Source organism: Rhinopithecus bieti, unplaced genomic scaffold, assembly GCF_001698545.2.
Source record: "Rhinopithecus bieti isolate Rb0 unplaced genomic scaffold, ASM169854v2 scaffold_12689, whole genome shotgun sequence".
Classification (NCBI taxonomy): Eukaryota; Metazoa; Chordata; class Mammalia; order Primates; family Cercopithecidae; genus Rhinopithecus; species Rhinopithecus bieti.
Window position 1 is genome coordinate 1,655,792 of NW_016807758.1, and position 17,526 is coordinate 1,673,317.

The 17,526-nt window shown below is 43.5% G+C and overlaps 1 long non-coding RNA gene across 1 annotated transcript; it reads left to right on the plus strand.

Moving 5' to 3' along the window:
* The first annotated feature begins 5,412 nt into the window (after positions 1–5,412).
* Positions 5,413–16,528, plus strand: LOC108536719 (uncharacterized). Its single transcript, XR_001887602.1, has 3 exons — positions 5,413–5,660; positions 15,534–15,617; positions 16,235–16,528. It is a non-coding gene; the product is annotated as an uncharacterized LOC108536719 (long non-coding RNA).
* Positions 16,529–17,526: the final 998 nt, after the last annotated feature.

Sequence of the window (17,526 nt, forward strand, 5' to 3'; positions counted from 1 at the left end):
GTCCTGTGCCCTCCTAGACCAATCTGTGTGCTTTTAACAAATCTCCCCTTTTATGCTTAAAGAAGATCTTGTCGATTCCTTGGGAACTGAAAGAACCCTAACTATTCAGGGTCATCTGATCAAAGTAGGTCTGGAGCTTCCTAGTGGTCTAGTTTCAGAAATACAACATGAATCCTGGGGAGGTTTGAGGACTGAATAATGAACACATACTTCAATTTTTCCTCACCCAAGTGCCAGTAATCTCTTCTTTCAATTTGAAAGAAACCAAAAAACTATTCTAAAGTAAGTCTCAGGCAAGAATCTGAAGAGCCAGAAATCTACGTTCTTAGCTGAAGAGCTCAGAGGGCTGAGGCAGAATGATGGCTTGAGCCTAGGAGTCTGAGGCTATAGTGTGCTGTAACTGTGCCTGTGAATAGCCACTGCACACCAGCCTGAGCAACATGGCAAACCCCATCCCTTAAAAAATAATAAAAATACACCCGATGCGGTGACTCATGCTTGTAATCAATCCCAACACTTCGGGAGGCCAAGACAGGCAGATCACCTGAGATCAGGAGTTCAAGATCAGCCAGGCCAACGTGGTGAAACCCCATCTCTACAAAAATACAAAAATTAGTTGGGCGTGATGTAGTTGCCTATAATCCCAGCTACTTGGGAAGCTAAGGCAGGAGAATCACTTGGACCCAGGAGGCAGAGGTTGCAGTGAGCCAAGATTGTGCCATTGCACTCCAGCCTGGGTGACAGAGCAAGATGCCATCTCAAAAAAATACAAAGAAAATAATAATAATAATAATAATAATAATAATAGCAATAGCCAGACATAGTGGCCTACACCTGTAATCTCAGCTACTTGGGAGACTGAAGTAGGAGGATTACTTGAGCCCATGAGTTTGAGACCAGTCTGGGAAACACAGTAAGACTCCCAACTCAAAAAAAAAAAAATTTTAGGCCAGGCATGGTGGCTCACACCTGAAAATCCCAGCACTTTGGGAGGCCAAGCCAGGAGGATCCCTTGATGCCATGAATTCAAGGCCAGCCTGAGCAATATAGCAAGACCCCATCTCTACAAAAAAAAAATTAGAATAAAAATATAGACATAAAGCAAGAAGGTTTATGTGGGGCAATACCATAGCATGTGGTTTAAGTCCTAACAATCAGATTCATTATTAATTCCTGCCTTGATACCTGGCAAAACTGGGAGGGCCTGGAATGTCCTAACCACAAGTTCTCCTCTCCCTTCACACCATGGATAAGAATCCCTTGGTGGGGCATGGTGGCTCACACCTGTAATCCCAGCACTTTGGGAGGCCAAGACAGGTGATCACGAGGTCAGGAGTTCGAGACCAGCCTGGCCAACATGGCGAAACCCCGTCTGTACTAACAATACAAAAATTAGCCAAGCGTGGTGGTGCACACCTGTAATCCCAGCTACTCAGGAGGCTGAGGCAGGAGAATCATTTGAACCTGGGAGGCGGAGGTTGCAGTGAGTCAAGATCACACCACTGCACTCCAGCCTGGGCGACAGAGCTAGACTCTATCTCGTGGGGAAAAAAAAAAAAAGAATCCCTTGCCAAAAGACCCTTGTCACCAAATGGACCAGGTGCAGCTCCTCCTTATCCCTGGGTGGGGAGTCTTAGTTCCCTCCCAGCCCATAAAACATTTCAGACAAACTAACCACATCCCCTCCTGGTGGGAACCACTTGATATCACAGAACCTGCCTCCCACAGCCTCTGTTCCCAAGTTCAACTCCGTTGTGGCCCTGTGTCTTTCTCCCCAGGCCATTAGTGTGTGTGATCAATAAACTGGTCTCAAGCCCATCTGTCCAGTCTGGGCTGGCTGTCATGTGTTTGACCATCCCTATAACCCTAGGATTGTTCCCCAGTGGGATGAATGGGAAGCAATTCAAACACAGCAGCACAGAGATGGGCCAGAGGAAGGCCTGTGTGGGTAACACGCGAGGAGTAAGAGCCTTCTCTGCAAGGAACACCCCACCCCCACCCCACTGCCCCAGGATCCCAAGGGACATGGGAAAATTCACTCTGAGAGCAGTGGGGCATGCCTGAAGCCACTTGCCAGTTATAGCACCACCTGCTGGGGTGTTGTGCAAAATGATCTATTGAGAATGGCAAGGTCCAACCATCAAATGGTTACTAGACCATTAACTTCAGCATAACCTATATAGAAGAAATCATAACCAATCCACAAAAAGGTTCTCATGTTAACATTCAATACTTATTTATTGAAAATGTTTTTTAAAATGCTCAGCCAAATGAGAGCAGGCAAATTGTTTTTCTTCTAATTACAGCCACATGCATCTTTTTCTTAGTTCATTGTCTCAGCTCTGATGATTGTCTTCAGTGGGTTCTTGACTCAATCAATGTGTGTTCATCTGTAAAACAGGGATGATAATAGCACCTACTATATGGGGCTACAATAATATCTGCATAACACTTAGAGCAGCTTCAATACACACAAGATCTTAGTAAAAATTAGAGAATTTTTTTTTTTTTCCTAAGTAGAACCTTGACTGGTCCTGACCTTTGAGAATGTCTACTCAGTGAGACCTCCACAGAGGTACGGTCCATCCAGGAAGACAAGAAAGCTCAAATGAATTGATGAGAGAACAAGACTACATAATGCATGATCAAAAGTGTTAAAACGTGCAGAACTGACAATCTTTCCAAACAGCCAAGGGGGAAAAAAAGAATAGCACAGGCTTGGCCTGCTAGCTAAGTTTTAGAGAAAAAGAACTTGATCTTGGCCTTAATGATGCATAAAATTGTTAGAAAGAGAGGAATGGTGTTACATATGAAATGAAACTCTAGTAATTTTTCTCTAGGCACAGGCTTATTTATGGTCCTGGAAAATATTGTAATTGGCAAAACTGCATTTGGCAAAATCATGTTTAAAAATGCAAATGTCATTATGTTTATGTATAAGATATATTGAATATATATTCATCTATTATCCCCTAACTCAAGCCTTAACCCCTCCGGGAAGGTGACCTTCTCTGAGAATCCGTCACTGTCTCCTGTGGGTCACCAGTGGACCAAGGCATACTTCCATGTGGCCCTGAAACTCCATAGCATAACTTACCTGGGTCTCAGGCTTGAATCTCTAGCCACAAACTCAAATGTCAAGTGAATATAACTTTCTTTACTTTTCATATGAATGACTCAGTTGCAGCTTAAGATGGCATAATTTCCAAGAGAATTATGTAGTACCAAAGCAGCAACAGGGGCAGAAACTCAGGTCCTCAAAATCATCTATCCATGTAAGCTGAGATGTCTGTCACCCTGCCCAGCCCTTGGTTTTTGGTTCATGTGAGTTGGCCTTGGGTCACTGAGACAGACCCTGTCCTTGTGTTCTTCAGACTCAGGGCCTGTCTCCACTGCTTCCCTGCCATTCCAGGCACATGAGAATCATCCTGCAGTTAAAGTCCCTGATATACTGCCGTTTCTTCTCTGCGGTCCAGCCACCTTCCCAGGACTGAACCCAGTAGAAGGCTCCTGGGGTTCTCAATATCAGTGTTATTATCATTTATCCAGCTCTCTTTCTCTCCCTCAAGCCAAAAGGCCTCTTTTCTAGTCTAAAGGTTGAAGTAGGGTTATTCATTTTGTCCCTGAGTATTTGTTCTAGACCATGAGTCTTTTCTGTTCCCCATAAATCCACCCCACGTATCCTACACTACTTGACCTGCCCACACTGCACTCCTTTGGCTCTTCACACCCTCATGCCCAAAGAAATATGTTACATTTTTTTTCATGGGGGTTGGGGTGCATTCTGTTCCTTTCCTAAGCTGCAAAATAATATATAGGCTTTTCAACTATTTATGAGGACAAAAGAATAAGATAAAATATTTGTGTGTGTATGTATGCTTTTATAAGTTTATTCACAAATATCCCCACAAGTTAATTTATGCACACATGCGAAAGTATAAGGAAGCAGGCTTTGCTCCAGGGATGAAAAGGCCTTGCGTTCTATCAATATCTTCAAAACTTTCCAAACAGTTGTTGCGCTAGAATCCTTGTCTCAAAGTCCCCCTCTGGTGGAACTGAAGCTATGACAATCAAATGGGTGGCTGAAGGGAATGATGCCTGCTGGGAGTTACCCTGCAGAAAGAAAATACCAGGCAAAGGGTCAAGACTGATCTTAGCAATGGAAGTTCCACAGGTGTTTTCTGAATTAAATACCCCATGATTTTGCCTGGCCTACATTGATATTAAACTGCTTAATACACGTGGAAATGTTTTCCAAAATCTGCAAACTAACAATGGTTTTATAATACAAAAAGATGATTTTCTAGATACCAATGATTCTCAAATTGTGGCTGATGGACCAACATCAGTATCAGGGCATTTTGTTAGAAATAAAAATTCTCAGGCCCACCCCAGATCTTAGAAAGTCTGGAGGTGACTACCAGCAATCTGTGCTTTCACAAGCATGCCAGGGGATTCTGATGCATGCTCAAGTTTGAGAACCACTGATATATGCTACAGAAAGGTGACCAAGACAGTGAGCTTTGTGAATGATCAGGCTTAACAGGAAGGTGAGGCCACACCATGGGATAGTGGAGCTTTCTGCCACTTATCGAGTTTGCTTTGGGGCATGTCATTTATCCTTTCCGAGTCCATAGAGAGAGAGGGACTACATTATATATGTATATATGAACTAGTTTACATGTGTGTGTTGTAACCAGTTCATACCTCACATGAGCTACCACGAGAATGATATGCAGCATGTGTTTGGAAGGTCCTCATAATTGGTGGTGGTTGTTGTTGTTGTTGTTGTTTTTGAGAAGGAGTTTTGCTCTTGTTGCCCAGGTTGGACTGCAATGGTGCGATCTCTGCTCACTGCAACCTCTGCCTCCCCAGATCAGGTGATTCTCCTGCCTCAGCCTCCTGAGTAGCTGGGATTACAGGTGCCCACTACCACGCCCGGGTAATTTTTGGTAGTTTTAGTAGAGACAAGGTTTCACCATGTTGGCCAGACTGCTCTCGAATTCCTGACCTCAGGTGACCCACTCACCTCGCCCTCCCAAAGTGCTGGAATTACAGGCATGAGCCAACCGCGCCCAGCCGGGTCCTCACGATTGTTAAAAAGCCATAGAAATATGAGGTAAGCAGGCAGCCAGCTTTTTGAAAAACCGGCAACCACAGCAGGAGAACAGCTTGATTGGAGGTTCCAGCACATTTCGAACAGCCCTCTGAGGGCCTGAACAGCTGCTGGATCAGCCCCACATCTCAACAAATGCAACAGCCATTTGTCTGCCCTTGCTGACAGGCAGGAGAGTATCTTTCCTCCATTGCCTGCCGTCTCCGGGGACTGGGCTCTGAGAGCAGGCGGCCACTTCCGCTTTATGTCCTCCCTTCATTGTGACTACAAAGGGTGATGACTTACAAAGGGCATGTTTTAAAGATGTCTGGCTCAGCAGTTCGCTGCACTGTCTTCAGATGCACTGGTGACAGAGAAAAGAGCAAGGAGAGGAGGAGGAATGAGAAGAGGGCTGGATCAACTCGCCGCAACCTGTCGGCTTCCTCTTCCTGTCTCAGCTTGGCTTTCTGGAAGGCTTGCTGCTACTCCTCAGAAATGAAGGGGTAATTAGGTCACAGACTGAGTAGGGTGTACGGCCTGAGAAGGAGGCTGGATTCAGAATCGGGTAAGCAGTTCGCTCATGCCTCTTCCCTGTTTACAGAACAAAAATGTGCAGCCTCCAGACAGACCTGAGCCCTGCTGGGAATGGCTGTCAGTGGGTTCTGTGGAGAGCAGGGGTCACAGCACATGAATATCAAAGAGCTCTCCCTCCTCTGTAGGTGGACTGTCACAATTCAGCCTCATCTTCTGGAATCCCTATTGGCCTTCAAGGCTGACTGCTGCAAAAAAACTGATGAACATAAAAAATCTATTACAACGGGGCCATGATGGGTTCAGCAGATTTCCCTGACATTTAGGCATCCCAGATTGAAGGCAGGTTTCCCTCACTACCTACCTACATCTATCATAGTACTGAGATTTTCTAGCAAAAAAAAAAAGAACAAACAAGGAAGACCTCCTTGTTGTGGATTTTGTTTCTTTGAGTCTAAAAGCTGGGGAGAAGTAGTGCTAGTTTACAAAAGGGGAAAAATTTTCTGCAATTGACATTTTTCTTCGACAAAGTCAGACGAGCTAACCTCCAAATCACTTCCAATTCTGAGATTCAAGCATCCCAGCGGTTCTATTTGCTAGGAAATATGGAAGACTATAGTCCTTGGACACATAGAGTTACCATTTTAAGCACAAAATGCTGGGAGCTATTTTTACTTAATACCTAAGATTATTCTCGGGTGTTTAAACCTTTCACCTAAACAGCACAGCCTGGTTAAAGCTTCAGAAGCACAAATTGAAATGGCATTACACTTTTAGCTCCCTGGTTCTGACAATAGACCAAGGGGAAGAAAGGGCAGTTACAACTGTCATGCAAAGGAGGAAGGATGAACAATTGCCTTTCTTATGGCTCTGGACAAATTTTGTACATTGATTTGGAGCTCATAACAATCCCAAGGAAGGAGGGAGGACAGGGTGTGCTTCTGGCCTCCTGCCTCCATATAGATGGCTCCAAAATATCACTGGCCCTAGCACTCTGTCCAAAAAAGACCAAGAAATGAAAGAATAATCCAAAGAAAAGGAAGAATAGCTCAACCCTGTGGTTTTATAAACACAATTTCTGTCTTTTCTTACTGGCGCTCTCCTAAGACTGCAGCTATGGTTTTTCACATTCTTTATTTGTACAGATCCCAATTTAGCTCAAGGAACAAAATAAACCATAGCTCTCAATTAAATACACTCTGAAAACTGAAAGTTCATGTTTGGCCAGAGGTTTATTCACATTAAGCTGAGGTCTGCAGCCTGGGAATCCCATTTTGCTTTACCTCGTTATTTTATTTCCACTGTAAGAGGATCAGGGCTGACACATTATCTCCAATCAGAAGGACATTTGGAATCTTTGCATAACAGTACAATGTGAAGCTGCAGAAATTCAGTACTGATCATCTTGTAGCAATGGGACACAGAGATTGTATGAGGCTTCTCTAAGATCTCAAAGCGGATCACTGATGGGTATGTGGATATCCCATAATCTATGATACTCTTTTGGGCTTTATAAATATTCAACAGAGTCCTCTCCTTGGGCAGCCCTGCGTTCGAGCCTCATATGATAGAGGCAAGAATTGCCCATATAGTGCAAAGTTTTCATTCAATACATGCCAACCAACCTCCACATCCTGAATTCAGGGTTTGCTGGGAAGAGAGCTGATAAATATGTCCAGGGAGCATGGAGGCTCCTGGGAGAAGGCTTCAGACCTAGACCTAGCCTCCATTCTCTTTTGAGATTCAATGTTTTATTATACGTCTTAATTTCATGTCCTAAACATCCATCAAAAGGATGAGATGGTAGTGCCTATATCCAGAAAACACTTAGTATTAGTTGTTGAATTAAACACCCAGAGCCTGGTGAATGGACAGGGTAGTTCCTGCCAGAGCAGCTTACCCAACCCATTCACAGCACATAATGATGGATGCCTCCCTGCTGAGCTCATCTCCAGGACACCTTCTTTGTCTTATCTATGTGGTTGCCCCTTTTTAAGGGCTGCCTGCTCCCATTTGTGGATTCCCTTTCTTGATCCCTGTCATAGGACATCAGTTCTCTTAAAATTCCCCCTCTCCAGGACTCTGCTCCTCAAACACGTGTGCGCGCACACACACACACACACACACCACATCTCTCCTTTTCTTTTCCGCAGTCTTTCAGCTGAGTAGGTCATCATTCCATGCTACCCATCATTTTCTTGGAAGGAGCTGGGGGTAGTTAGGATTCTTAAGAGTAGAAAGGGAAGAGTACAAAAGAGTAAAAACACAGAGACTATTTAGGAGATAACCACAATAGTTCAGGTAAGAAATGAGGGTAGCTTGGACAAGGGTTGAGGTAGTGGAGAGGGTGAGGAGAAATCAGATTCAGAGAACTTAGGGGATTTGCTGATGGATTGGCTGTTAGCTGAGAGGGAAACAGAATGATGACTCCTACATTTTTGTTTTGAGCAACCGGGTAGATGGTAATGCCATTTGCTGAGATGGAGGAGACAGAAGATTTGCAAGAGGTAGCCATCCGGAGGTCATGTCTGAACATAAGTCTTGAGGTGCTACCGCACATCTAAGCAGAAAGACTGAACAGAAGTAGATACATAAATGTGAAGCCAGAGACAAAGATCTGGGAATAACCATATATCATAACCTAGATTGTTCCCTCAAGCAATGGTGAAGCAAGGTATTTCAGCTAAACAAAAATCCACTGGGTGCCTAATGTATGCCCAGCATAATGGGCAGACTAAAATGAGAGACCAAAAAATTTGCTCCAAGTCCCTAAACTAAGCAAGTGCGTGATTCAAACAGAGGTCATCTATTCTTGTATCTAATCATTTATTGAACATTTATTAGGTGCCTACCATGTGCCAAATCCTGTGGGAGCTAAAAGATACTAGGACTAAAGACTTAACTGGAATAGAATAAGTGCTGATTAAAAGTTATTAGTATCATCACTTGTATTGTCTAGTGGAGAAGACAAAGGCAAAAACGGAATTATGGAAAAGTTTGGAAAAGCGACATACCAGTGGAGGCTGCCTGATCCCAGTCTTTCTGTCCACTGTGCTCCTAATTAGGCCAAGGGCACCCAGCTCTGCTGTGGCAGAACTGAAGCTGTAACTCACTTATATGACTCCCAGTTGGGCTTCCTGAACCAGTCACACTGCAGTACTAGAACCAAGCCTTCACATCTCAGTGAAAAGTGAAGACCAGAGCAGCCCCAGTGCAATTTCAGTGACCCAGGTTCTCTGTTTAGGAAGTCAGTGTTTCTTCTTCACTGACATGCTAGTATCTGCATGACTGCGACTTAGTGAGGGAAAAATTCATGCCTTAATTCTGTCTCATCAGAGGAAGCAAAGGGGGGCCGGACTACCATGGCCCCTGTACCTCCATGTCTGAACAGAATACAAAACACGAAAAGTGCAGACAACCATAATAGGGACATGCATGTGTGCTATGTATCAGAAACTGTTCTAAGAACTTTTCATACATTTGTCTTCCTTTATCCTCACAGCAATCATGTGAGGTAAGTGAAATTATTAACCCCATTTAACACAGGAGAGAACCAAGATTCCCCCAGTGTTGTAAGTGGTAGATCCAGGATGGGAACCAAGCAGGGCAACCTTAGAGCCTGCATTCCTAAATACTGTGTTACACTGAATGGACGCTTCAGTAAGATGCACCACATTGACCTCATGGTTATGTGTCCCCCAACATGCCAGCACTCACATCCAAGACAGTGCCTACCTGAGGGGAAAACTGCCCACCATGCCTGCTGCTGCTCCCTCTTCCTTCTGCCCTCACCACCTCTCCCTCCCACTCTCTGCAAACACTCCCCAACAAGCCATCCCGATTTACATAATCACTTTGTGCTTCTCTGCACAGTCCTGATTTAAGCTGTCCAGAAACCCGCATAAAATAGTGGATTATTCATAGCTACGAGTAACCCTTTCCATTTTGCTGCCAGTTTTAAGCTGTTTAACTACCCGCCAATCTGCTGATAAAATACAAAAATGTGATTTATCTCCAAACACACAGAAACATCTCAGCAAATCGGATTTACTTTACCTTCCAAAAAATGTTGTTTTGGGTTTTCCAAGATGTCCTTTTCACATTATTGTCCTCGTGATAAGTTGGATGACTTTGAGAAAAAGATGAGCAATTCATTTATACCCACTCTCCCGTCTGATTCCTAGAAAGATTTGTCTGCCTCATACTCTCTCTGGAGCCTTTGTTGAGCTCCCGGAGGGCAACTCTCGCATTCTCCCCTATCCTAACCTCAGGCTTCACCTCCCGGGAGAGGGACTAGGGACCAAGCAATTAAGTAGCCCCTCCTCCTTTTTATCCCATGTCCACCATCCTCAACGTAATAGGGACCATGATGACCCAGGGTCTTCTGTCATTTCTTCCCACTCCACCCTCATTTCCCTGCAGCTCGGAACCTCACCTACTTGTGCAAACCGTGATCCTTTCTCCAGAGTCCAGTGGAGTCTCCATGTCATTGCAACCCATCCTCTTCACCAGCTTTTCTTCTTAATTTTTTATTGTTTTTGTTTTTTGCAGACTGGGTCTGGCTCTATTGCCCAAGCTGGAGGGAAGTGGTGCGATCATAGCTCACTACAGCCTTAAACTCGTGGGTTCAAGCGATCCTCCCACCTCAGCAGCCCGAGCAGCTGGAACAATAGGCATATGCCATCAAGCCCAGCTAATCTTTTGTGTGTGTGTGTGTGTGTGTGTGTGTGTGTGTTGTTTTGGTAGAGACAGGGTCTTGCTATATTTTCCAAGTGGTCTTGAACTACTGGCCTCAAGCAATCCTTCTGCCTCAGCCTCCCGAAGAGCTGGGATTACAGACATGAGCCACCATGCTGGGCCTCTTCACCCTTAGTCTTTTCCCTAAATGGTACCCAAATTGTCTTCTCTTGGCTGTTCCTGGCCAATACAGCTCTATCCCCAGGAAAGAATGTACCACTGGCAGAGCTGTACTCCTCACTTCAGGGCCTATGCTATGGTTTCTTCACAGGGCTGTAGCAGGGTTGTGGTAGATAAAGGTAGAGAGGCATATTGGTCTTTCTCTGCTGCTTTGCCTCCTCTCAGACCATGACTCTTCTATTTCAATCAGAATCCTCTTCTCCTGGGCCCCCAGTCCCAATCCATTCTGCCCTTTCTCCAACCCACTGCTGTTGTCACCTGATTATTCTGCTGCATTTAAGAGACCTTTGAAGGCCAGGCATAGTGACTCACACTTGTAATGCTAGCACTTTGGGAGGCAAAGGAGGGAGGATCACTTGAAGTCAGGAGATTCAGGCCAGCCTGAGTAACATAGAGAGGCCTTGTCTCTACGAAAATTAAAGAAATTAGCCAGATGTGGTGGCACATGCCTATAATCCTAGCAACTCGGAAGGACCACTTGAGCCCGAGTTCAAGGCTGCGGTGAGCTATGATCCTAGCACTGTACTCCAGCGTGGGCAACAGAGCCAGAACTTACCTGAATAAATGAAATAACATGCACAATATATGGGCGATTCTGTTTACATTATCACTGTCTTCATCATACCACCACTGTATCAGCGCCACACTCATCATCATCTCCCTTCCTTTCTCCATGCCCCCCGACTCTAACACACCTAATTTGTTATTTCCTAAATATGACCACCTCCTTTGTGGCACCATGACTTAATGCTTTACCCTCTGAAATGTCTGATAAACTCTTAGCTCACTCTTGAACTATGACTCTGAGTTGGTCCCTGCCTTCTCTGAGCTTCCATAGCACACTGTTCATACACACATGTAGGTACATTTTATACTGTTTCTAATCCAATTCTGTGGCAAATTAAAGACGGTCACAATCTCTTTGGCATGCCTCCCATTGAGAGGTAGAGTCTATGTCCCCTCCCCTTGAATCTCGGTGGGTTTATTAATATACTGACCATTAAAATATGGCAAAAGTAATTCCAGGCTTTGAGAAATTGGCAGTTACCACTTTCTCTTGTCTTGAATCACTCTCTCTGAGAGTCTTGAGCAGCTGTAAAGTGGATGACTCAATGTCAAGAGTTTGAGACTAGCCTGGCCAACATGGTGAAACCTTGTCTCTATTAAAAACACAAAAAATTAGCCAGGCATGGTATCGAGAGACTGAGGCAGGAGAATCACCCGAACCCGAGAGGCAGAGGTTGCAGTGAGTCGAGACTGTGCCACTGCACTCCATCCTGGGAGACAGAGAGAGACTCCATCTCCAAAATAAATAAGTAAATAAGTCTTGGCTACCTGAAGCTGCTATACTGAAGAGACCACATGCAGATGCTCTGGCCAAAAGACCCAGCTAAGCCCAGCCTCCTAGCCAACGCCACCCAGAGGCCAGTTATATAAGCATGAATCCATCTTTGACCATACAGATCAATCGGTCCACCAAACAGTGACCACTGAATGGCCTCTGTGCATACCATATGGACTAGAATAATTGCCCAGAAGAGCTCTGCCCAAATTACTAATTTCAAAATTCAAGGTATATAATAAAGCAGCTGCAGTTTTAAGCTACTAAGGTTGGAGTGATTGTTACATAGATTTTCCAGCTTCAAGAGGCTGCCTACATTTCTCGCCAGCAATTTAACACCTTTCCCCTACCTTCTCTTCTGTCCTTACATCTATTTATCTGGCCCTCCTGAGTCCTTATCACAAGGACACTGCGATTACAGTAGGCCCAGTAATCTGGATAATCCAGAATACTGTCCTCATCTCAAATCCTTGATCATATCTGCAAAATCCCTATTGCCATAATGTAAAGTAACACATATACAGTTTCCAGGAACAAGGACTTGAACATTTTGCGGGCCAGTATTCTGCCTAGCCACATCAACAAATGTCTCAGATTCCTCAAAAGATTTTGACATCACCAAGAGGAGCTTGGAGTATGTAGATGAACACAAAGCCTTCTGGTTGGTCTTGTTCACATTGTACATACATCTTTTAGGATTTTGCAAATATTCTAGTATCCAAAATGTTATTGTCTGGCTCTTAAAATTTGAAAAAGTCTTTATGTCACAAGTGACAGGCTAGAGCTTGTGCAAAGTGAATGAACCTATGTGTAAATGTTTGGAATCAAGGGTGAGATGCCAGGCCACTATAAACTCATACTTACCTAGTGGGGGAAACACCATGATCATGAAGGTGACTTTCCCAGGGTGAGGCTCATCCATTGCACGTTGGGTGTGCTGACGTCTGCAGGAAACCAGACTGCATAATTTGTGGTAGTGAGGGTACGGCACTTGCATTCTCCTTTGTATCACTGTTGGTCAAATGATAGAAGTCATACTTGGGATGTGTGGCTATTGTTTTGCTTTGTGACTTACAGTTCTCTAAAGTAGATATGACATTATGGGGTATGTAGTATGCCTTTGCAGCCATTTCTCAGGATGTATACACTTAAATATCTCCAGAAACAGCAAGTTACACTAAGTGTAATCTGTGCTAGTGACAGACTTCCTTTGCACTTTCTCTCTGACTTTACTTTTTAGCTGTTTTTTTTTCTCAAAATAATTTGATGTTTTTATTGAAGTAACATGTGAGTGTTTTTGAAAATGTCATATAAAAGGGATAAACCTGAAAGGTAACTCTTCCCCGACCACTCATTCCTCACCTTCCCCATTTGTAGCTGTTTTTTCATTTACCTCAATATTTTTGTGCTGATATTTATAATAAGAATTTCACTGACATTTCCCACCCCAGTACCTTCCCTCCTCCATCCTTTCATTATATAGAGTGCTATAAACTCCATGTCTGATTCACTTGGTCAGCAGTATGAATCAACTGAGATAAAAAAGAACGCTGCAGTTAGAGAAAGCTACTTTCAAATAGTTCTACACGTTTTTAGATGACTCCCAATATGATCATCTAAGGAGTGGAACTCATAATCAGAAGACCCAGTTTCAAGTACTGACTTGCATGGACAATTTCACCTGATACCTGTGTTCCAGAGACTTAGGCCAGGACCTAATAAACGGACAGATAATAAACATTTTAGGCTCTGCAGGTCTAGCAAATACACAACTCTGCCATTATAACCCAAGGAAGCCACAGGCAATACATAAATGAGTGGGTGTGGCTACACCACAAATAAAACTTTATTTGCAAACACATACTACAGCTGGTTTGGGCCCCGAGGCTATAGTTTGCTAATCTCTGGCCTCGGATATTACATGGAGACAATAAAAACACATGGGATAGCTATGAGCATTAAATAAATAAAGGGGTGACAATCCTTTAGTCCTTTACAGACAAGAAAGCATGACATAGGTGAGAAGAGAGAGTAGGGCTAAGAAGGGAAGCAGAGAGCACTGGAGATAACCTTGCCTTACTCCTTCATTTGCTGCAAGGCCACTCTGTTTATTATGGCACATGATGTATAAGATGGTACTGAATATGAGCGCTGAATCTGCAGTCTTGCTTCTAGAGGCCAAATTTGAAATCGTATTTACAGTCTTGTTTCCTGCAGCTTGAGTTATTTAAGATTTGGTTTAATTCATTTCGGAGCATACAGACTGGGGAGTAGTTTTTGAGACAAGATATAACATCTTATATAATTGACCATGCAAAACGTTTTAGGCAAGGAATTCTCGTAGCTCTATCGCTTTAACAATCAACAAAGAATTACTGATATGTCAGGCCGTGTGCCAGAGGACTGTGGACACAGAAACGAGCGAGACATCACTTTAACTCAAGTCCTTGGTTTAGCAGGGAAACCACATGTGTATAAAGAGAACAATAGCAAAATGCAATAGTAGTCTTTAAAAAAGAGAGAGACAGTGGAAAGCTGACATTCCTGCTGCTTCATGTCTTTTAAACATCTTTACGACATGTTGATAGATCTCCACATTTTGAATTCTGCCTTCTCGATGTAGGAAAAAAAAAAAAGTTCCCAATCTCCCTTGCTGTTAGAATGGAGGCATGTGGCTTTGTTTTTACCAGTCAGACACATCTACACAAGACCTGGATTCTAAGTAAGTTATGTGAGGGGACAATGAAGAGGGCGGGACACCCACTCCATGCGTAGTGGTGGCAGCAGAGGAGGCTAGCACGGTTTTGGGACCAAAGGCAAAAGCTGCTTCCTCACCAGGAGAACCTGACCCTGGTATGAAGCTGGGAGCTGCTGCTGCTGGAAAATGAATCTGAAACTTATTTCCCAAGCCCTTCCAACAACTCGGTAAGCTTTCTAATTTCCTCAATTGATTCCTTCCTGCTTAAGCTAACTAAAGTGGATTCTGTCGTCGGCCATTAAGAACCTGACTGATACATGAAGATTGTTCAAGGTTACTTAAAGTTAAATGGAAAAATAAAGTTTCTCAGAGGCAGTGATGTTAAAGATGAGTCATTCCAGAAGGACATCTTGGACTGAATGAATTGCATCTGCAAAGGCTAGGAAGCATATGAGACCATGCATTGTTCAGGAAATGAAGGTGAATGTGGTTGAAATATTTGCAGCATAAGAAAAGTGACTGGTGAGGGTGCTGAAAATGCAGGCAGGGATCATGAAAGTTTTTCAATGCCTTGATTGGGCATTTATATATTGAATAAATGGAGAGCCATTAATGACTTTAAGCAGGAGATTGTCAATATCATATTAGCATTTTCGGGAGATCCCTTGGCAGCAGTGTGGAGAATTGAATGTGGGGTGGGAGAGAGACCAGAGCAGGGAGAACTATTAGGAGGCTATTGTTCTCATCCAGGTGAGAGGTAATAAGATCGAAGTTGAAGCAGTGGTGGTATAAATGGGATGGGGGGAGGAGATTGATTTTTTTCTGCTGAGATTTTGATTTAATCAGGAAAGAAGAAACAGCAGATTCACCAATATGTTGCCTCTCTACTAGAGGAGATAATATTCCATTAAAAACATCTAAATTGCAACCTTGGATCTCTATATCCCCAGGGCACACTGCACAGAGCCAGCATGTGAAACCCCTGTGGAGACTATCGTGAATGTTTATGTGTCTCTAGAAGTGGACTGGAGGCGGTGAGATAAAAAGCCTTATTTTATGGCTATGGTTCAGAGCATTCCTTTCAGAAGGAGAGGTGCCTCTGGGACAAGTTGTGAGATAAATCTTATAAAGGTGACATGGTTATTCATTTCCACAGAGTCCCATTTTTCACAGGGTTTCTACATCCAACTTTTATCCCCTTGTCTAGGGCAACTCATCAAGAAATGTCCCTACCAAGAAAACTGGAGTTACTAACCATATATGACTTCTAATACAAGGGCTCCAGGTTTCCAAACATTTTTTCTATTCAAAGTAGGGAAGACGAAATGGGGCATGGGACTCCAGGAACAGGAGGGCGTGAGAGAAAGTAAGCAAGAAAAAGAGACAGTGCAGACGTTCTCAGGTGGCCCTCCCTGCTGCATGTTCATGCAACGCCTTTTATGCCATTTTTCTCTCCCTCTTGCTCCCTCTCCTTTAAATTGTAAAAGTATAAAATATTTAAAGAAATATGTTTGAAAAGACAGTAAGTCACCTGTAATCACATCATCTTAGCACAATCAGCTTTCCTTTTCGTGCATTCACTCCTAGCCCTTGTTCTCCACTTGGGTGGCTAATTTTAGAGTTCTTATTGGAATATATTTCTTTGGCCCAGTTCCCCAGAAAAGCAGACTCTGAGTCAGATCTCCATGTTGGAGGTTCTTGGGCACAGACAGCATCCATCGTGGGGAGTAAGGGAAGCAGAGCTGGCCAGAAGAAGACATTGGACTGAAATGCAGTAGCCCCTCAGAGTTGCCCCAGATGAAGACAGGGCCCCCTCCCATTTACCAACCAGTTAGTGAAGTCAGACCACCTCCAGGGAAGGCCATCACCGCCAGTGAGAAGGTTCCTTTCCGACAAAGGCCAAGTCCAGAGAAGAGCTCAGCTGTGAGTCACAAGCAGCCAACATTCCTGGCAAGTGGGGGAAAGAATGCCTTGATCCCAAAGGCCATATCTGGGCATGCAACAAGCGTATGGAATCCACAGCATAGGGATCAGTAGCACTGCACTATATTATCAGTAGCACTGCACAATCTTAAGCAACACAACAAGTCAGCTGAGAAATCATGGGCTTCTTTAGGATCACACAATGCTAAGTGTTAACTCTCTTCTACTACCAGTTTTTTCGTTTGTTTGTTTTTTTCACTTTGAGTTCTGTGATACATGTGCTGAATGTACAGGTTTGTTACCTAGGTATACATGTGCCGTGGTGGTTTGCTGCACCTATCAACCCATCACCTAGGTTTTAAGCCCTGCATGCATTAGGTATTTGTCCTCAGCGGAGCACCTCTGAGCCCAAGTTTCTTTAACTTTAAAATGAGAAAAGTACTAAAACCTGACACTGAGGTTTGCAGGAAGATGAAATAAGATAGGGTATATAGCAAATAGTAAGCACTAAGGAAATCAAATTTACTATGATTAGCATTCAGTTCATCTTTGGTCTGTTGAAACATTACATGTGGCAGTCACATTTAACAGCTGCATAATATGGCATCATAATGAATAGTTGCATTACTTAATCATCTTCTAGTATTTGATACAAAGGTTGTTGCCAATTAATCACTATTAGAGAGCAGGTAAAAATATGTCTCTTTGCCATGTAACTTTTTTTGTATTTTGTTGGTTCTTTAATTCTCTTAGGTAAATTCTATTCCTGTGTCAAGTGACGTGGATGGCTTCTGTACAATTCTCAAATTCTAAGTCATTCATTCTCTGCAAGACTATCATGAGCCTCCTGTCAGTGAGAAGCGCTGTCACTCAAAATATCTGACAGAGCTTCAGCTTCTTCTTCCAGCTCAGGCGATACGACTGCAGAATCTTTTACTCAAATATAAATGTATGAAACAACAGACGAGTTGAAGTTGTGTTTTGTTTTGGGTCAACTCTGTTATACCCCCAGACACACAC